The sequence below is a fragment of the Leptonychotes weddellii genome, chromosome 7, assembly GCF_054177405.1.
Source record: "Leptonychotes weddellii isolate Sample4059 chromosome 7, ASM5417740v2, whole genome shotgun sequence".
Lineage (NCBI taxonomy): Eukaryota > Metazoa > Chordata > Mammalia > Carnivora > Phocidae > Leptonychotes > Leptonychotes weddellii.
In genome coordinates this window covers 103,314,349-103,329,789 of record NC_138375.1, presented here as the reverse complement: position 1 = coordinate 103,329,789, position 15,441 = coordinate 103,314,349, and the positions used below count along the sequence as shown (strand labels likewise).

Genomic DNA, 15,441 nt, shown 5'->3' with positions numbered 1-15,441 from the left:
CACAGACTGCAGCTCTAACATGCTCTGATATCATGACCTGGAGGCAAATCCTAGAGCTACTGGTGTGAAGGAACGGTCAATATCCACCTAGAGTGTGTTCAGAGGGCTCAGGACATTTGCAGCATTTTGGATGGAAAGGCACTTTGAGGCGGCAGGAGTTGATAAGGCCATGAGGGATTTGTAAGGTCTTAACAGATGGTGAAGGCTTAAAAGGGCACATTACGCTCCTCCCTTAGAATGCCCACCAGGTAGGTGCCCTTTTGTGCTAAGGTACACCTGTGCACATCCAGTGTCCAAAGCAGCCACCCCCGACGAAGTGATCTTCAAAGGTGCCTGATATAGCACTGGGGCTCCTTTAGTATTGTGAAAACGTGCCTCTGTTTGCTATCAGCTTGAAGAGCCTGACTTGACACATGCTTTCTTTTCAAAAGCCCATGAACATCTACCTCCCTGTCCCTGAGCCTGACAGGATTATAATGATAAGGCTCCCTTTTCCTAATTATCTCCTCTTGTCCTCTCTGAAAACCCAGGTCTGAAAGGGCAGCTGTCACCTTGCTGTCACTCTAAAATCTCAACCCCATTTAATTTAGACTAGAATAGGGCAATCATTTTCATCAGTTACCAGGCTGAGTAGCACACCATGCACCCCTCCCCCCAAACCAGTTGCTAAAGGAGCAGTACAGGTAGATAAAGTAAATCATAAAGCCTGGGCAACCCCACTCATAAACCCACCTCACTCAGTATTTCCTTATTTAACCCTTTAAACTTGCTTACCTGATCAAATAAGGCCTTAGGGCCAGGTCCTCAATGCTTGCCCTTACCCTTGGAACTGTGTGTTCATTCCGAGTGTGAAACCTACTGAAAAATCTCCGGCTAGCCACGCAGACCAAAGATACATTCATTCAAAAGTATACATATGCTCAGGTTTGGGAGTGGCAGAAGAAATAGCTTCCCTTTGGTCATTTCTCAAAATCACTGGGGCAGGTTTTTATTTTCTATGTGCCTATAAGGATTGGTCTTATAAAGAGGCAAATCAATGGCAGCCTGCAGGATAGTACTGGGTAGATGCTTTCCAGTGGGAAAAAGGCCACTGCTTTTAAAACTATTTCCCACTGTCTCCAACATTGCTCAGTTAGGTGAATCCCCTCCTTTAAGCCTTTGTTCCTGTTACACACAGTTATACTTAAGGCAGCAATGAACAAACTTTTTGTATCAGGGCCAATTCAAGAAAAATAAGATGCTTAGGAGTCAATTATTTTAAAAACCTACAATAGAAACAGAAGTTGTTGTTTTTTTTAATCAGGAAATTCAATAGCTACAAATACATTTAAGCATTTGAAAGTTTCATCTTATAGCTTAAAGCTCAAGAACCATCTGATTAGTCTGCACTGCAGAATCTGACTTCAGTATTGCACCTTTGGATAAATTTTATTGCTGAGTAAGACCGTTTTGGAGCTGATTTATTTTGCCTTTCCATAGTGAGGTCATAAGCTACTTGGCTCCTCTCCTGTGTCTCTAAATTTTGTCATCTTTAGTTGTTAAATGCAAATGACCACAGAGCAGTGCTTTTACTTCTGAAGAAGTTCTTCTCATGCCCACTTATTTTGAAATACATAATTTTAATTAGTTGCCTTTCTCTTCTTGTTGGCAGGCACAGCAGGTACTTAAAAATTTATTCAGAAAAACAATTTTTCCATTTGTCTCAATGTAAATATCTTTTTTTTTTTTTCAGATTAAGTCAGTTGGTCAGTTGGTATTCACCAACTACCTGCCATCTGTGGACAGGTGGGAGAGATGGTCTGTACATCTTCAGCTTTATTAGGTATTGCTAAATTTCTCTCCACAGTGGTGGTTCCAAAATATGCTGCACTCACATGCCTAAGTGTTCCCGTTTCCTGACATCTTTGCCAACTTTTGTTGTTGTTTGCAACTTCCTGGTTACTTGTGAACTGGAGCATCTTTTCATATGTTTATCAACCACTTATATTGCCTCCTATGTGAACTGTTCATATTCTTTTCAATTGGATTGACTATCACTTTCTTATTAATTTATGGGATTCCTTTTTATATAGAGTAGAAGTATCTACCTCAGACTATTTTTCCTCTTCTTTCATTGTTTGTGGTATTTTTTTTCCACAGAAGTTTTTTATTTTAATAAAGCTTGAATTTATCCATCTTTCCTCCATGGTTTCTGATTTTTGTGTCCCGTACAAGAAAATGTCCCCTATCTCAATGTCCACTAAAGTTTTAGTGGTCTGGACAGAAAATCAAACCAGCCACAACATTCCCTTAAAACAAAGACTAATCCAGAGCAAGGACCTAACTCTTTATAATGCTATGAAAGCTAAGAGAGGTGAGGAAGCTACAGAAGAAAAGTTTGAAGCTAGCAGAGGTTGGTTCCTGAGGTTTAAAGAAAGAAGCCATCTCCACAATGAAAAAGTGCAAGGTGAAGTAGTAAGCGCTCATGTAGAAGCTGCAGCAAGTTATCTAGAAGATAATAATTCATGAAAGTGACTATACTGAACATTTCAACTTTCATACTTAGAGGACAGAGGCCAGTGCCTGGCTTCAAAGCTTGAAAGAACAGGCTGACTCTCTTCTTAGAGGCTAACCTGGCTGGTAACTTTAAGTTAAAACCAGTGCTCATTTACCATTCTGATCATCCTAAGGCCCTTAGGAATTGTGCTGAGTCTACTCTGTCTGTGCTCTATAAATGGGACAACAAAGCCTGGATGACCCCACATCTGTTTACAACATGGTTTACTAAATATTTTAAGCCCACTGTGGAGACACACCACCCAGAAAAAAATGATCCCTTTCAAATATTATTGTTCATTGACAATACACTGGTCACCCCAGAGATCTGATGGAGATGTACAATGAAATGAATATTGTTTTCATGCCTGCTCACATAACATTTATTCTGAAGCTGGCAGATCAAGGAGTAATTTCTACTTTCAAGTGTTATTATTAAAGAAATACATTCCATAAGGCTATAACTGCCATAAATAGTGATTCTTCTGAAGGATCTGTGCAAAGTAAATTAAACACCTCTGGAAATGAGTCACCATTCTAGATACCATTAAGGCACATTCCCAATCCATGGGAAGAGGTCAAAATATCACCTTTAACAAGACTTTGGAAGAAGCTGATTCCAGCCTTCATAGATGACTTTGAGGGGTTCAGGACTTTAGCGGAGGAAGTAACTGCAGATGTGGTAAGAAACACCAAGAGATCTAGAATTCAAAGCGGAGCCTAAAGATGTGACTGAATTGCCGCAACCTCATGATAAAACTTGAATGGATGAGGAGTTGTTTCTTGTGGATAAACAAAAGAAAGTGGTTTCTTGAGATAGAATCTACTCCTGGCAACGATACTGTGAAGGTTGTTGAAATGACAACAAAGGATTTAGAATATTACATAAACGTAGTTGATAAAGCAGTGGCTGTGTTTGAGAAGACTGACTCCAATTCTGAAAGAAGTTCTACTGCGGGTAAAATGCTAACAAACAGCATTTTATGCTATAGAGAAATCGTTCATGGAAAAGAGTCCATTGATGCAACAAACTTCATTGTTCTCTTATTTTAAGAAATTGCCATAGACACCCTAACCTTCAGCAGCCACCACCCTGATCAGTCCTCCACCCGCAAAGACTTTCCACCAGCAAAAAGATTATGACTTGCTGAAAACTCAGATGATGGTTAGCATTTCTTTAGCAATAAAATATTTTTAAATTAAGGTATGTACACTGTTTTTTTTAAAGACATAATGCTATTGCACACTTAATCAAATACTGTATACTGTAAACATACCTTTGATATGTACTGGGAAACCAAAAAATTCATTTGACTTGCTTTATTGTGATACTTGCTTTACTGCAGTGGTCTGAACCAAACTCTCAATATCTCCAAAGTATGCCTCTACTTCTATAACGTAACCCTGGTGTACCACAGACCCAAGACCAATATTTAACGTAATTTCTCATCTAGCATTTCTAAGACTATAGAGATATAAAAATCGTTAACCTCAAACTCATGAAGTGGAGGCTTGTGAATACAAATTATAAGGGGAAATACTGGTTCCAGATATAGCTCTGGCAGATAGAAACAAGCTTCCCTGTGCTGGTCAGTGGGGTCTTTTCCTGGTTCATTCTTTCACAGAGGTGCAGCCCTTTGGAGTTCAAACTACACACAACTGAGGATATTTACAGGAAAAAAGACAACCACTTGGTAAAGAGATGGGTACGTAATTAAAGTTACTCAAGGGCAACCTTACTTTATGTGCAATGAGCTAAACAAAGATTTTCTGTCTCATAAATTAAGAACTAGTAATTGTACTGTCAAGTGCCATATCCCATGGCTTGCTGCTAAATTCAGAAAATCCTTGTCTGTTGGTTTAAAAAAGATACCAAAATCCACTTTATCAGTTGAAGAATATTTTACAGTAAAAGAGAGACTTTTTCACTCCCTTTGCCACCCTCCAACCTTTCCCCCATCCTCCAAGAACTTTCTACACACCTAACCTTACCATTATGAAAATGCTGCAGGAACCACTTAGCAAGAGGTTGCTTAGGAGAAACCTGTGTGAGAACATGTGCCCTTGTTTAGGTATGAAAATGTATACAAGTAGGGAGACCCATCCCAACAATCTCTTCTAGAGGTGCACTCCCTGTTCTTTTAGGAGCATATTAATCACTTTTACTCTCTCCTAACTCCTACTAATCACTGGCGTTTTCAGTGTTGTCAAAACAGTGCCTGCCTACATTTGTTTTCTACTATTGGCATGAGTTCCAGGGAGTGTTTGTGAGAGAGGAACAGAACAAAAGATTGACAGCCTTGTGTTGACATTTTGGGATTGTTTGGAAATGAGAATAATCCAGGTTCGATGTTGTAATTCCTCCTTTTATGGGCAAAAATAATGTCTCAGCATGAATGAGCACAACTAAACACACTGGGACACACCCCAGACACAGTATGCACTCCCGGAACACTCACTCTGCTTTTTGGTATTGTTGTTGTATGACAAAAGGCAGCAGACAATTTTTGCTTCCCCTCTCCCAAATCCCCTGCCCCAATGAAATGAATGAAAACATCAGACTTAAAGGGAAAAAGTTCCCTGATTTATGTGTATCTTTCTTTTTTCTCTCCTTTTCAAGCCTACAGTCCTAGTCACCACTCATCATAATAATTAATTTTTAATTACATAACAGATTTTCATTGATAAAATTAAAACAATACAGATAAAGCAAACTTCTCTGTGCCTACTCACCTACATTGTTCCTCAATTGTGTATACTTATCATTCATCCACTGTGTATCGTTTTAAAATTTCTCTAACCATATACATTCATATATATATTCAAACATAAGAAAGCACACATTTTGTTTGGTAAGAGTTTTTGTTTAATGCTTAAATTGTGCCATACTCTGTGTAGTGTACTACATCTAGTTTTTCTCACTTAAGTTGGACATATTTTTCATATTAGTACCCATTTATTGATCTCATTCTTTTTAAGGAAAGCATAATCTTCTACAGAATTGATGTATAGTAGTTTCTTTGATTATTTCTAAAAGATGGAAATGTGGATTATTGTTAAATTTTTCACTATTACAAATAATGCTATGACGAATCCCCTTGTACATACCTTTTTGGGCACCTGTGCTAATGTTTTGTCTAGCATAGGTTCTGTGAAGTGAAATTTGGAAGCTTAAGGGTAATAGCTGTTCCTTTAAAGCAATAATCAAAACTATCTGTCTCTATCCATCTATCCATCCATCTATCTACTTAGTCAGCTTGCACTGCCGTAACAAATAACTAGACTGAGCGGTTTAAACAACAGACATTTATTTCTCACAGTTCTGGAGGCTGGAAAGTCCAAAATCAAGGTGCTGATAGATTCAATTCCTGTCAAGAGCCCTCTTCCTGGCTTGCTGATTGTCATTTTCTCACCACGTCCTTACAGAGTGGACAAAGAGTGAGCTCTGGACTCTCCTCTTCTCCTTACAAGGACACTAATTCCACCATGGAGTTCCCACTCTCATGACTCATCTAACCTAATTACCTCCCAAAGGTGCCACCTCCAAATACCAAAACATTGGGAGTTAGAGCTTCAACATACGATTGGGTGGGGCACAAATATTCATTTTATTATCTCTATCAATCTATCTACCTATATTTATCTATCTAAATAGGTAATAAAGGCCTATGGTTAAAAAAAATTCAAAGCCAGGATAAAATGGAATCATAAATCCAAAAGCAGGCACAAAAAAAGATGATGGATTTTAATTCAATCAACAATCACACTGTATGTGAATGGTCTAAACACACCAATTAAAAAACAGATTATCAGTTTGGACTAAAAGAACAAAGCAAGATTCAACTATAGGCTATCTAGAAGAGACTCACTTTAAATTTCAAGAGACAGATAAATTAAAAGTAAAGGGAGAGAAACAAACACTAATCAAACACTAGTAAAAAGAAAGCCAAAGTGCCTATATTAATATCAAAGTAAACTTAAGAACAAAGAATTATTACCAGTGATGAATGGACATTACATTATGATAAAGAGGTTGATTCATAAAAAAGACATAACAATCCTAGATGTATATGCAATTAACAAGACAGCTTCAACATACATGAAGCAAAACTTGACAGAACTAAAAGGACAAAAAGGCAAATCCACAATTACAGTTAGAGTCTTTAGCATTTTTCTCTCAGTCACCAATAGAACAAATAGAGTATTAGTAAGAATGTAGATGACATAAACAACACTGTCAACCAGCTTAACCTAATTGACAATTATAAGACACTTGGCCCAACAACAGCAGTATCTCAAAAATGTTAAAAGATTTAAATCATCCAAGGTATGTTCTCTGTCCATAATAGTATTAAAGAAGAACTCAATAACAGAAAAATATCTTTAAGATCCCCAAATATTTGACAGTTAAAAATATGTTTTAGAAAACCCATGAGTCAAAGAGGGAGTCACAAGGAAAATTGGAAAGTATCTTGAATTGAAAGGAAATGAAAAAAACAATAGATCAAAATTCATAAATGTAGCTAAAGCAGTGCTTAGGGGGAAATGCTTATATTAGAAAGGTTACTGGGAAACTCGGAATTGAAAGGAAGCCTGAAGAAACAGAGTCACGACATGCAAAAACAAAGGATGAAGCTGTAACTAGCCCAGAGCCAATGTCACACTTCCCGTAAGTCCTTTGAAGTGCCACTGCATCAGCTGAAGGCCACTGACCACCCCATGCTGCCTGAAAGTTTCTACTGGCTCTGGAAATTGACTCTTATCATCCCAGCTGCTGCCACCCATAACTAGAATGTTTCTTATTCTTTGTTCCTACTTTTTAGTATCTCCAACTCCCTCTTCATAGCCCACAGCTTATGGATCTGATTGGCTGGACCATATGTCTCTATCCTAGCTGCAAAAGTAACTGGGAGAGTGGCTGGCTTAAGTGTTTAGTTTCTATGATAAAAACCAGACTATTTCTCTCATAAAATTCTGGATCTGGAAATTATTAGGAAAATGAGTTAAACTTTTCCTGATATCACACCTCTGGTCAAAAAGACCCACAGTTGAGAACAAAAGGTACACGGCATTTTAAGGAAGATTTCTAGATACCTCTCAGGATTTTTCAGAAAGGCTGAAATATTGGATCTTTTACCCCAAACATCATCCTAGCTCCACTCTTTCCAGTCTAAACAAAACAACTGGTGAGGAAAGAGAAGGAAAGAAATCAAGAGTTACCAAGAATGCAGTGTTCATGTTGGGAGGCTATTTCTGGACCCCACCCAACAACTCCCATATTCTTTCCTTCATCCTCACTCATACAAGGTTTCTACCAACCCTTCTAACTAACAAATGAAGGAGGTAGACACTTAAAGAACTATGGTAGAGTTTGAGAGTATCTGCAAGAAAAGAAGATTCATGTCTCACTCCCTGGCTGTCTGTGGGCCTTATGTGGTAGACAATGGGATATAGGACTTAAAAAGGAAATGAATGGAAGGTCTAAAGTCAACTAGACAGAAAGTTTAATTATAACTATGAGACCTGCCCAAGGTGTCATTAAATAATGGTAAAGGAGATTATGACAGAGTACAGTTGAAAGTATTTATACCGATAACACTGCCTAGTTGCAGTCAACAGAATCCACTCTAGCTAGCTTTATCAGGAAGGGATTTATTTAGGGATATAGGAAGCTCATACAGAACCACTGATAAGATTGATAAGAGACTCCAGGCTGAGCTCTAAGGAACTGGCCTCAAGAGTTTCTGCCGTTGCCACAATGAAGACAAAAGCGAAAACAAAAAATCAGAAAGCTACCACACCTCTAAGACACTCCTTCTGCTGAGATGGGCCAGATGGATGCTCCAAGTCCTGCCTTTTTAAACAACAGTTCTAAATCAAAGTCTTTGTAGATATATCTTCCTTATGGAAACTATATTATATGTCCTCTTACTTGGGACATGGAAATGGTAATATAGTGTTGTTTATTATTCTACATGGAGAATGGATTTAAATTGTGGGATTAAAAGTTGAAAAAAAAATGTTTAATAGATTTGGAGCAACGCAAAAGAGAATTTCTACTTTAGCTATTATTGAAATAATTATTTTATATTCACTATGTAAAAAATACTGGTTAAAGGAATATATAACATTGATCTACATCTTGGATTTTTCTCACTTAAAATCTGCCTATACCAGTTACACATAAATCTGCTTCATTTTGTTAATGGCTGTATCATATTCCATTGTGTGGATAGACTCTAATATATACAGTTCTCTAATGATAGAAACTGAGGTTGTTACCTATATTTTGCTATTTTTAAAAAAAGATTTTATTTATTTATTTGACACAGAGACAGAGAGAGCACAAGAAGGGGGAGCAGCAGACGGAGAGGGAGAAACAGGCTCCCCACTGAGCAGGGAGCCCGATGTGGGGCTCAATCCCAGGACCCTGAGATCATGACCCGAGCCGAAGGCAGCCACTTAACCAAGACTGAGCCACCCAGGTGCCTCTTGCTATTATTTTTTAAAAACTGCAGTGCAGATCCTGGCACACAGGTACCAACCCTCCATGATCAGGCCCCTTCCAAATGACAGACTGGCATTTTTTTTGCTTTATTGTTGTTGTTGTTTTCCTGAATTAAATAGAAGGGAATTTTTCCCCCTTTCAAGTGAATGTACTATGTACTTTAAAACCAATTTTTGAATAAAGTTACAGCAATATAAACAGATTCATGGGAGGAGGTAGTTTTCACACCAGCTATCTTTGTGACCTCCGGCAAGGGACAAACTCTTTTGGGATTAATTTCATTATCTGTGAACTTCAAGGGTTAGACAAGGTGATTTCTTAGGCACAGCTATTAAACTCTGTGGTCCTGAGTAGTGTCATTGAGATATCTTATGTTGCTTTAACCTTTTAGACAAAAACTATTTGAAAGACCTCGAGGAATGAGACCCATGACTTTTTTTGCTTCTTATGTCTCCATCCTTCTCATCTTCCCAGCACCAAAAGCAGCACTTCAAATATAGTAGATGCTTAGTAAATTAATTACTGAGTGATAGGGCACTACCACCGAATGAAGTGCTCGTGGATAGATTTGGAATAATCATTTCCATGTCTCGCTCACATTTAGCTTCTTGAATGCTCATTTCCTAAGAAGCGCTATACTTCTTAATGGTTAATGAATTGAAGCACCCCTTCCTGATTCCGTTCTCTGTGAAGGAGCTACATGGTTTTTATTAATCAACTGGATTATTTTGTCTTGTAAAGTATGGTTTATCAGAATAAGTAATATGCTCCTTAAATTTGTTTTGTCAATATGTACTTTTTGGTCCTTTGGAAACTTTGGAACCCTGAGGAACTCAAATCCCTTCGTGGAAATCAGGCAAAACATGCTTGGAAGAATTTGTCTTTAATGAATATGAAAGCATTTTGCAAATGTCATACTTTTTTTCTGCTCTGTGACTGCGGACAAAATGCAGAGCCCTGGATCATGACTGGACAATGGGTTATAATGAGGTGGATAACCTGGCAACATAGCAAGAGTGGCATAGGCTTTGTCAGGTGGGCCAGGGTGCAAATCACATCCAGCCTCACTAGCTATGTGGCCTTAGGGTAGTTTTCTGACCTCTCTGGGCCTCAAGTTAATTATACTTTCTTTGCAGTGCTATTACAAAATTTTTAAGAGTATATGTACTATGTCTGTTATGTGTTAATTCCCAACTATGGCCATTGTTAATATTATTACTTATGCAGTGATGTTGAGAATATAAAAGACATTCAAATGGTGGACTGAACACAGAGCCACATGGAAGAGGGCAAGCACAGCCTGGACTAGGTGTTAGGGCTACCCTCTAGCTTCCACAAAGCTAGCTAAGTGGAATCGCCTGATAGTAACGAAGCAGACACAATCTCCAGGGGCTTATAACAAAACCAGTCATACTTTAATACAGTTCATAAAAAAACTGTTCACTGTCTCCTGGTGTAATCCCTATGGCCAAATTACCATCTGGATATTCATGCATAGGTACATGCACTATGTTGGCCTCCTTGTCTTTTACCCCATACAAACTACCAGCTCTGCATCCCTTCCTCTCCATCCCAACCCTGCCTTGGCTCTGGCTCTACTGCTTGTTTGCTGGATCCCTGCACTTGCCTCTTCTCCAGTCTCACTCCCCTACAAGTGCTTGTAAATCCTGCTGCCACAGTAGTGGCTCCCTGCCTCCCTATTGTCTAAAGGATAAATCATATTCTTCTGTAGCCCATGCAAAATCCACCACCATTTCTCCCATCCACTTCCAGCCTAACCTCCTATCACTTCTTGCCATCATCTCCCCCATGCCAAACTCTAGTTCCCTAAGAATACTGATGTATTTATAGGTCCCAAACACTCCATGTTCTGTACTATACTACAGTACAGTTAGTTCCTCCGGACTAGAGCCCTCCACTAACTTGTTCACTTGAGAAACACCTGCTGAGCTTTCACGAAGCTTTCCCTGATTCCTTTACTTGGCTTAGGTGCTCTCCTATCTACCCTATGCTCACCCCATCCTCCATACAAATCTTGCCAAAGCAATTGCCTTACTGCGGTGTAATGGTATGCCTGTTAGTTCTCCCAGAATTGGGGTATAAGGACCTTGCAAGGCTTCTTGATAATAAGAACTACATGTATTTTCATATTTGTGTCCCTAGGACCTAGCACAACATCTGGCCCACCGTAGATGTTCCCTAAATGATGATAATCATTTAGGTATCAGTCAGAAATGAGTGGCTGCAAGTGATAGAATAGTTGACTAGGAGTAGCTTGAAAAAATAATGAGTTATTTTCCACAGATAACAAGACTTCTGGAAGCAGGTGATTACTAGTGTTTATTAATAGTGTTCATAGATGCCACTGGGGGCCTTGGCTCTTTCTTTCTTCTTTCAGTCTATCCTCAACACAACAGCCAGAGTGATCTTGTTAGAATATAAGTCAGACCAGGGCACCTGGGTGGCTCAGTCGTTAAGCATCTGCCTTCGGCTCAGGTCATGATCCCAGGGTCCTGGGATCGAGTCCCACATTGGGCTCCCTGCTCAGCAGGAAGCCTGCTTCTCCCTTTCCCACTCCCCCTGCTTGTGTTCCTGCTCTCGCTATCTCTCTCTCTCTCTGTCAAATAAATAAATAAAATCTTTTTTTAAAAAAAGAATATAAGTCAGACCACATCACATCTCTATTCACAACCCTACAATGATTTGCTCAGAGGAACATCAAAACCCTTACGTTAGCATTTGAGGCCCCATCCAGTGTATGTCTGCTTCTCTTTTCTCTATAGTACTTATCACTATGTGACATACTATATCTTTCACTTATTATATAGTATATATTATCTTTCTCTCCCATCACCACTAAAATGCAAACTTCAAGGAGGCAAATGATTTTATATGTTTTCTTCACTTCTGTATCTCTAGCAACTAAAATAGTTCCTGGCACATAGTGGACATTCAATAAATATTAGTTGAATAAATAAACGAATGGATCCTCAAGTAAAACCACAATGAGAAAAGAGAAATAACCAACACCACAGAAATACAAACAATTACAAGAGAGTATTATGAAAAACTATATGCCAACAAACTGGATAAATTCCTTGAAACATATAACCTCCCTGAACTGAAACAGGAAGAAACAGAAAATTTGAGCAGACTGATAACCAGCAATGAAACTGAATCAGTAATCAAAAAACCCCTAACAAACAAAATCCAGGACCAGATGGCTTCACAGGCAAATTCTACCAAACATTTAAAGAATTATACCTGTTCTTCTCAAACTACTTCAAAGAACAAAAAAGGAAGGAAAACTTCCAAACTCATTCTGTGAGGCCGGCATTACCCTGATACCAAAACCAGATAAAAACACCACAAAAAGGGAGAACTATAGGCCAGTATTTCTGGACATAGATGCAAAAATCCTCAACAAAATACTAATAAACCAAAATCAACAATGCATTAAAAAAATCATTCACCATGATCAAGTGGTTATTCCTGGGTTGCAAGGGTAGTTTGATATTTATAAATCAATCAACGTGATACATCACATCAATAAGAGAAAGGATAAGAACTATATGATCATTTCAATAGATGCAGAAAAAGCATTTGACAAAGTACACCACCAATTCATGATAAAAACCCTCAACAAAGTAGGTTTAGAGGGAACATACCTCAACCAAATAAAGGCCATCTATGAAAAACTCACAGCTAACATTATCCTTAATGGGGAAAAACTGAAAGCTTTTCTCCTAAGGTCAGGAAAAAGGGATGTCCACTGTCACCACTTTTATTACTCTACGTAGTAGAGAAAGAAAAGTACTGGAAGTCTTAGCCACAGCAATCAGACAACAAAAAGAAATAAAAGGAATCCGAATCAATAAGGAAGAAGTAAAACTTTCATTATATATATATATATATATATATATATATATATATATATATATAACCTGAAAGAGTCCACCAAATGACATACCCAATCAAAGGTTAGTATCCAAAATATATCAAGAACTGATACAACTCAACACTCAAAAAACAATCCAATAAAAAATGGGTAGAAGATGGACGCCTGGGTGGCTCAGTCAGTGAAGCCTTCGGCTCAGGTCATGATCCCAGGGTCCTGGAATCGAGTCCCACATCTGGCTCCTTGCTCAGGGGAGAGCCTGTTCTCCTTCTGCCTGACACACCCCCTGCTTATACTCTCTCTCTCTCTGACAAAAAAAAAAAAAAATCTTAAAGAAAAGAAATGATAGAAAATGGGTAGAAGACATAAACAGACATTTCTACAAAGAAGACATCTAGATGGACAATAGACATATGAAAAGATGCTCAACATCACTGTCAGGGAAATGCAAATCAAAACTACAGTGAGATATCACCTCACATCTGTCGGAATGGCTAAAATCAACAACACAAGAAACATAAGGTGTTGGCGAGGATGTGGAGGAAAAGGAACCCTCATGCACTGTTGATGGGAATACAAACTGGTACAGCCACTGTGGGAAACAGTATGGAGATTTCTTACAAAGTTAAAAATAGAATTATCCTATGATCCAGCAATCGCACTACTGGGTATTTACCCAAAGAATACAAAAACATGAATTCAAAGGAAAACATTCACCCCGATGTTTATAGCAGCATTATCTACAATAGCCAAGATACAGAAGCAATCTAAGCATCCATCGATAGGTGAATGAATAAAGAAGATGTGCTATAGGGGCTCCTGGGTGGTTCAGTCATTAAGCGTCTGCCTTCAGCTCAGGTCATGATCCTAGGGTCCTGGGATCGAGCCCCGCATCAGGCTCCTTGCTCAGCAGGAAGCCTGCTTCTCCCTCTCTCACTCCCCCTGCTTGTGTTCCCTCTCTTGCTGTGTCAAATAAATAAAATCTTAAAAAAAAAAAAAAAAGATGTGGTATATCAGTACAATGGAATATTATTCAGCCATAAAGAAGAATGAAATCTTGCCATTTGTAATGACATGGATGGAGCTACAGAGTATAATGCTAAGTGAAATAAGTCAATCAAAGACAAATACCATATGATTTCACTCATATGTGGAATTTAAGAAACAAAACAAACAAGCAAAGGGAAAAAAAGAGAGCAAGACAAACCAAGAAACAGACTCTTCTAACTCTAGAACAAACACATGGTTACCAGAGGGGAGGTGGGTGGGGGAATGGGGTGAAATAGGTGAAGGGGATTAAGGAGGGCACTTGTTGTGATGAACACTGGGTGATGTATGGATTTGTTGAATCACTATGTTATACACCTGAAACTAATATTACATTATATATTAACGAACTGGAATTAAAATATACATACATAAATGGATCTTCCTGTTCACTTTGCTTGGAGTTTTGGCTTTGTCTTCCTCTTTGCTTCCTCTTTGGTTGTTGCTTTCCTGACATCATGCCGATGTCTAAGGCAGAAAGAAGAGGAGATGGGAAGAGTGGTGCCAAACACATGGGTCCCTTCTTAGCAGGAAAAAAACAAAACCTTTTTCAAAAGTCCCAGCCTGACTCCAGCTTACATCTCACTGGCTCAGGTTATGTCATAAGCTTCTGCCAGCAGTGAAAAAGGCTAGGAAAGCAAGGCAATGTGGGCATATTGCTTTCCTGAAGAAACCTGGGTTGGATACAGAATAAGTAACTAATAGGGTCTACTGTAAAACTGCCGAATGAAGACCCCAAGCCTTAGGAACAGAGTAGGAATGCACCACCTTCTCCATGAGTCATCTCTGTATCTCATCCATTCTTTTCCCAGATGGCCTGCCTCTGGCCACTGGATTAACATGAAAGGGGCAGGCAGTCTGTGGTCAGAAGCCCAGGGAGTTCATCAGAGATATTAGTGTCTGCTTCCTCGAAGCTGACCAGATAGCCAGCATATTACAGTGTTCAAATGACTGTGTCTCTCAGGCTCATAAGCATGCTTGGCCTGCTTATGGCATGCAGGCAAATAGCTTCTTCAGAGCCTCTGAACTTGGTCACCAATGACCAGCACTGTCTAGCCTCTGGGTCCTCATACTGTACACAGCTAAAGAAACTCTGGCAACAATTAAAGTGCCTAAGATGGGTCTAGTCACATAGAAATAGTGATGCAATGTCCTCCAGGCTTGCTGTGTGATTTCCCTGGAAATAAGAGCCTTCTTCTGACCAGTGTACCTGTGCTGCTTACATCCTCCAGGAGGTAACTGAAACTCACTTGAACTAGGAGAGAACCGTGTGATGTTTTCTTGTATCTTGGGCCATGGTTCTCATGATATGTGTAGCAGAAGCCAGTCCAGGGAGAAAAGTCAAGTCAATAGAAGGTGCCAGGACCTTGAATGTTGAGGCCTGAAGCAAGGCATCATGATGAAAGTCCTTTCAGTTATTCCAGGTCTCACCGTGATTCCATCATGACACTTG

At 39.0% G+C, this 15,441-nt stretch overlaps 1 protein-coding gene across 1 annotated transcript in view; it reads right to left on the bottom strand.

Annotated features, from left to right (window-relative positions):
• ANKRD55 (ankyrin repeat domain 55) overlaps positions 1-15,441 on the bottom strand; it is a 396,197-nt gene that overhangs the window by 243,121 nt on the left and 137,635 nt on the right. The window contains exon 6 of the mRNA XM_081826855.1: positions 14,360-14,456. The gene's annotated coding sequence lies outside the window, so the exon portion shown is untranslated. The remainder of the gene's footprint in view (positions 1-14,359; positions 14,457-15,441) is intronic.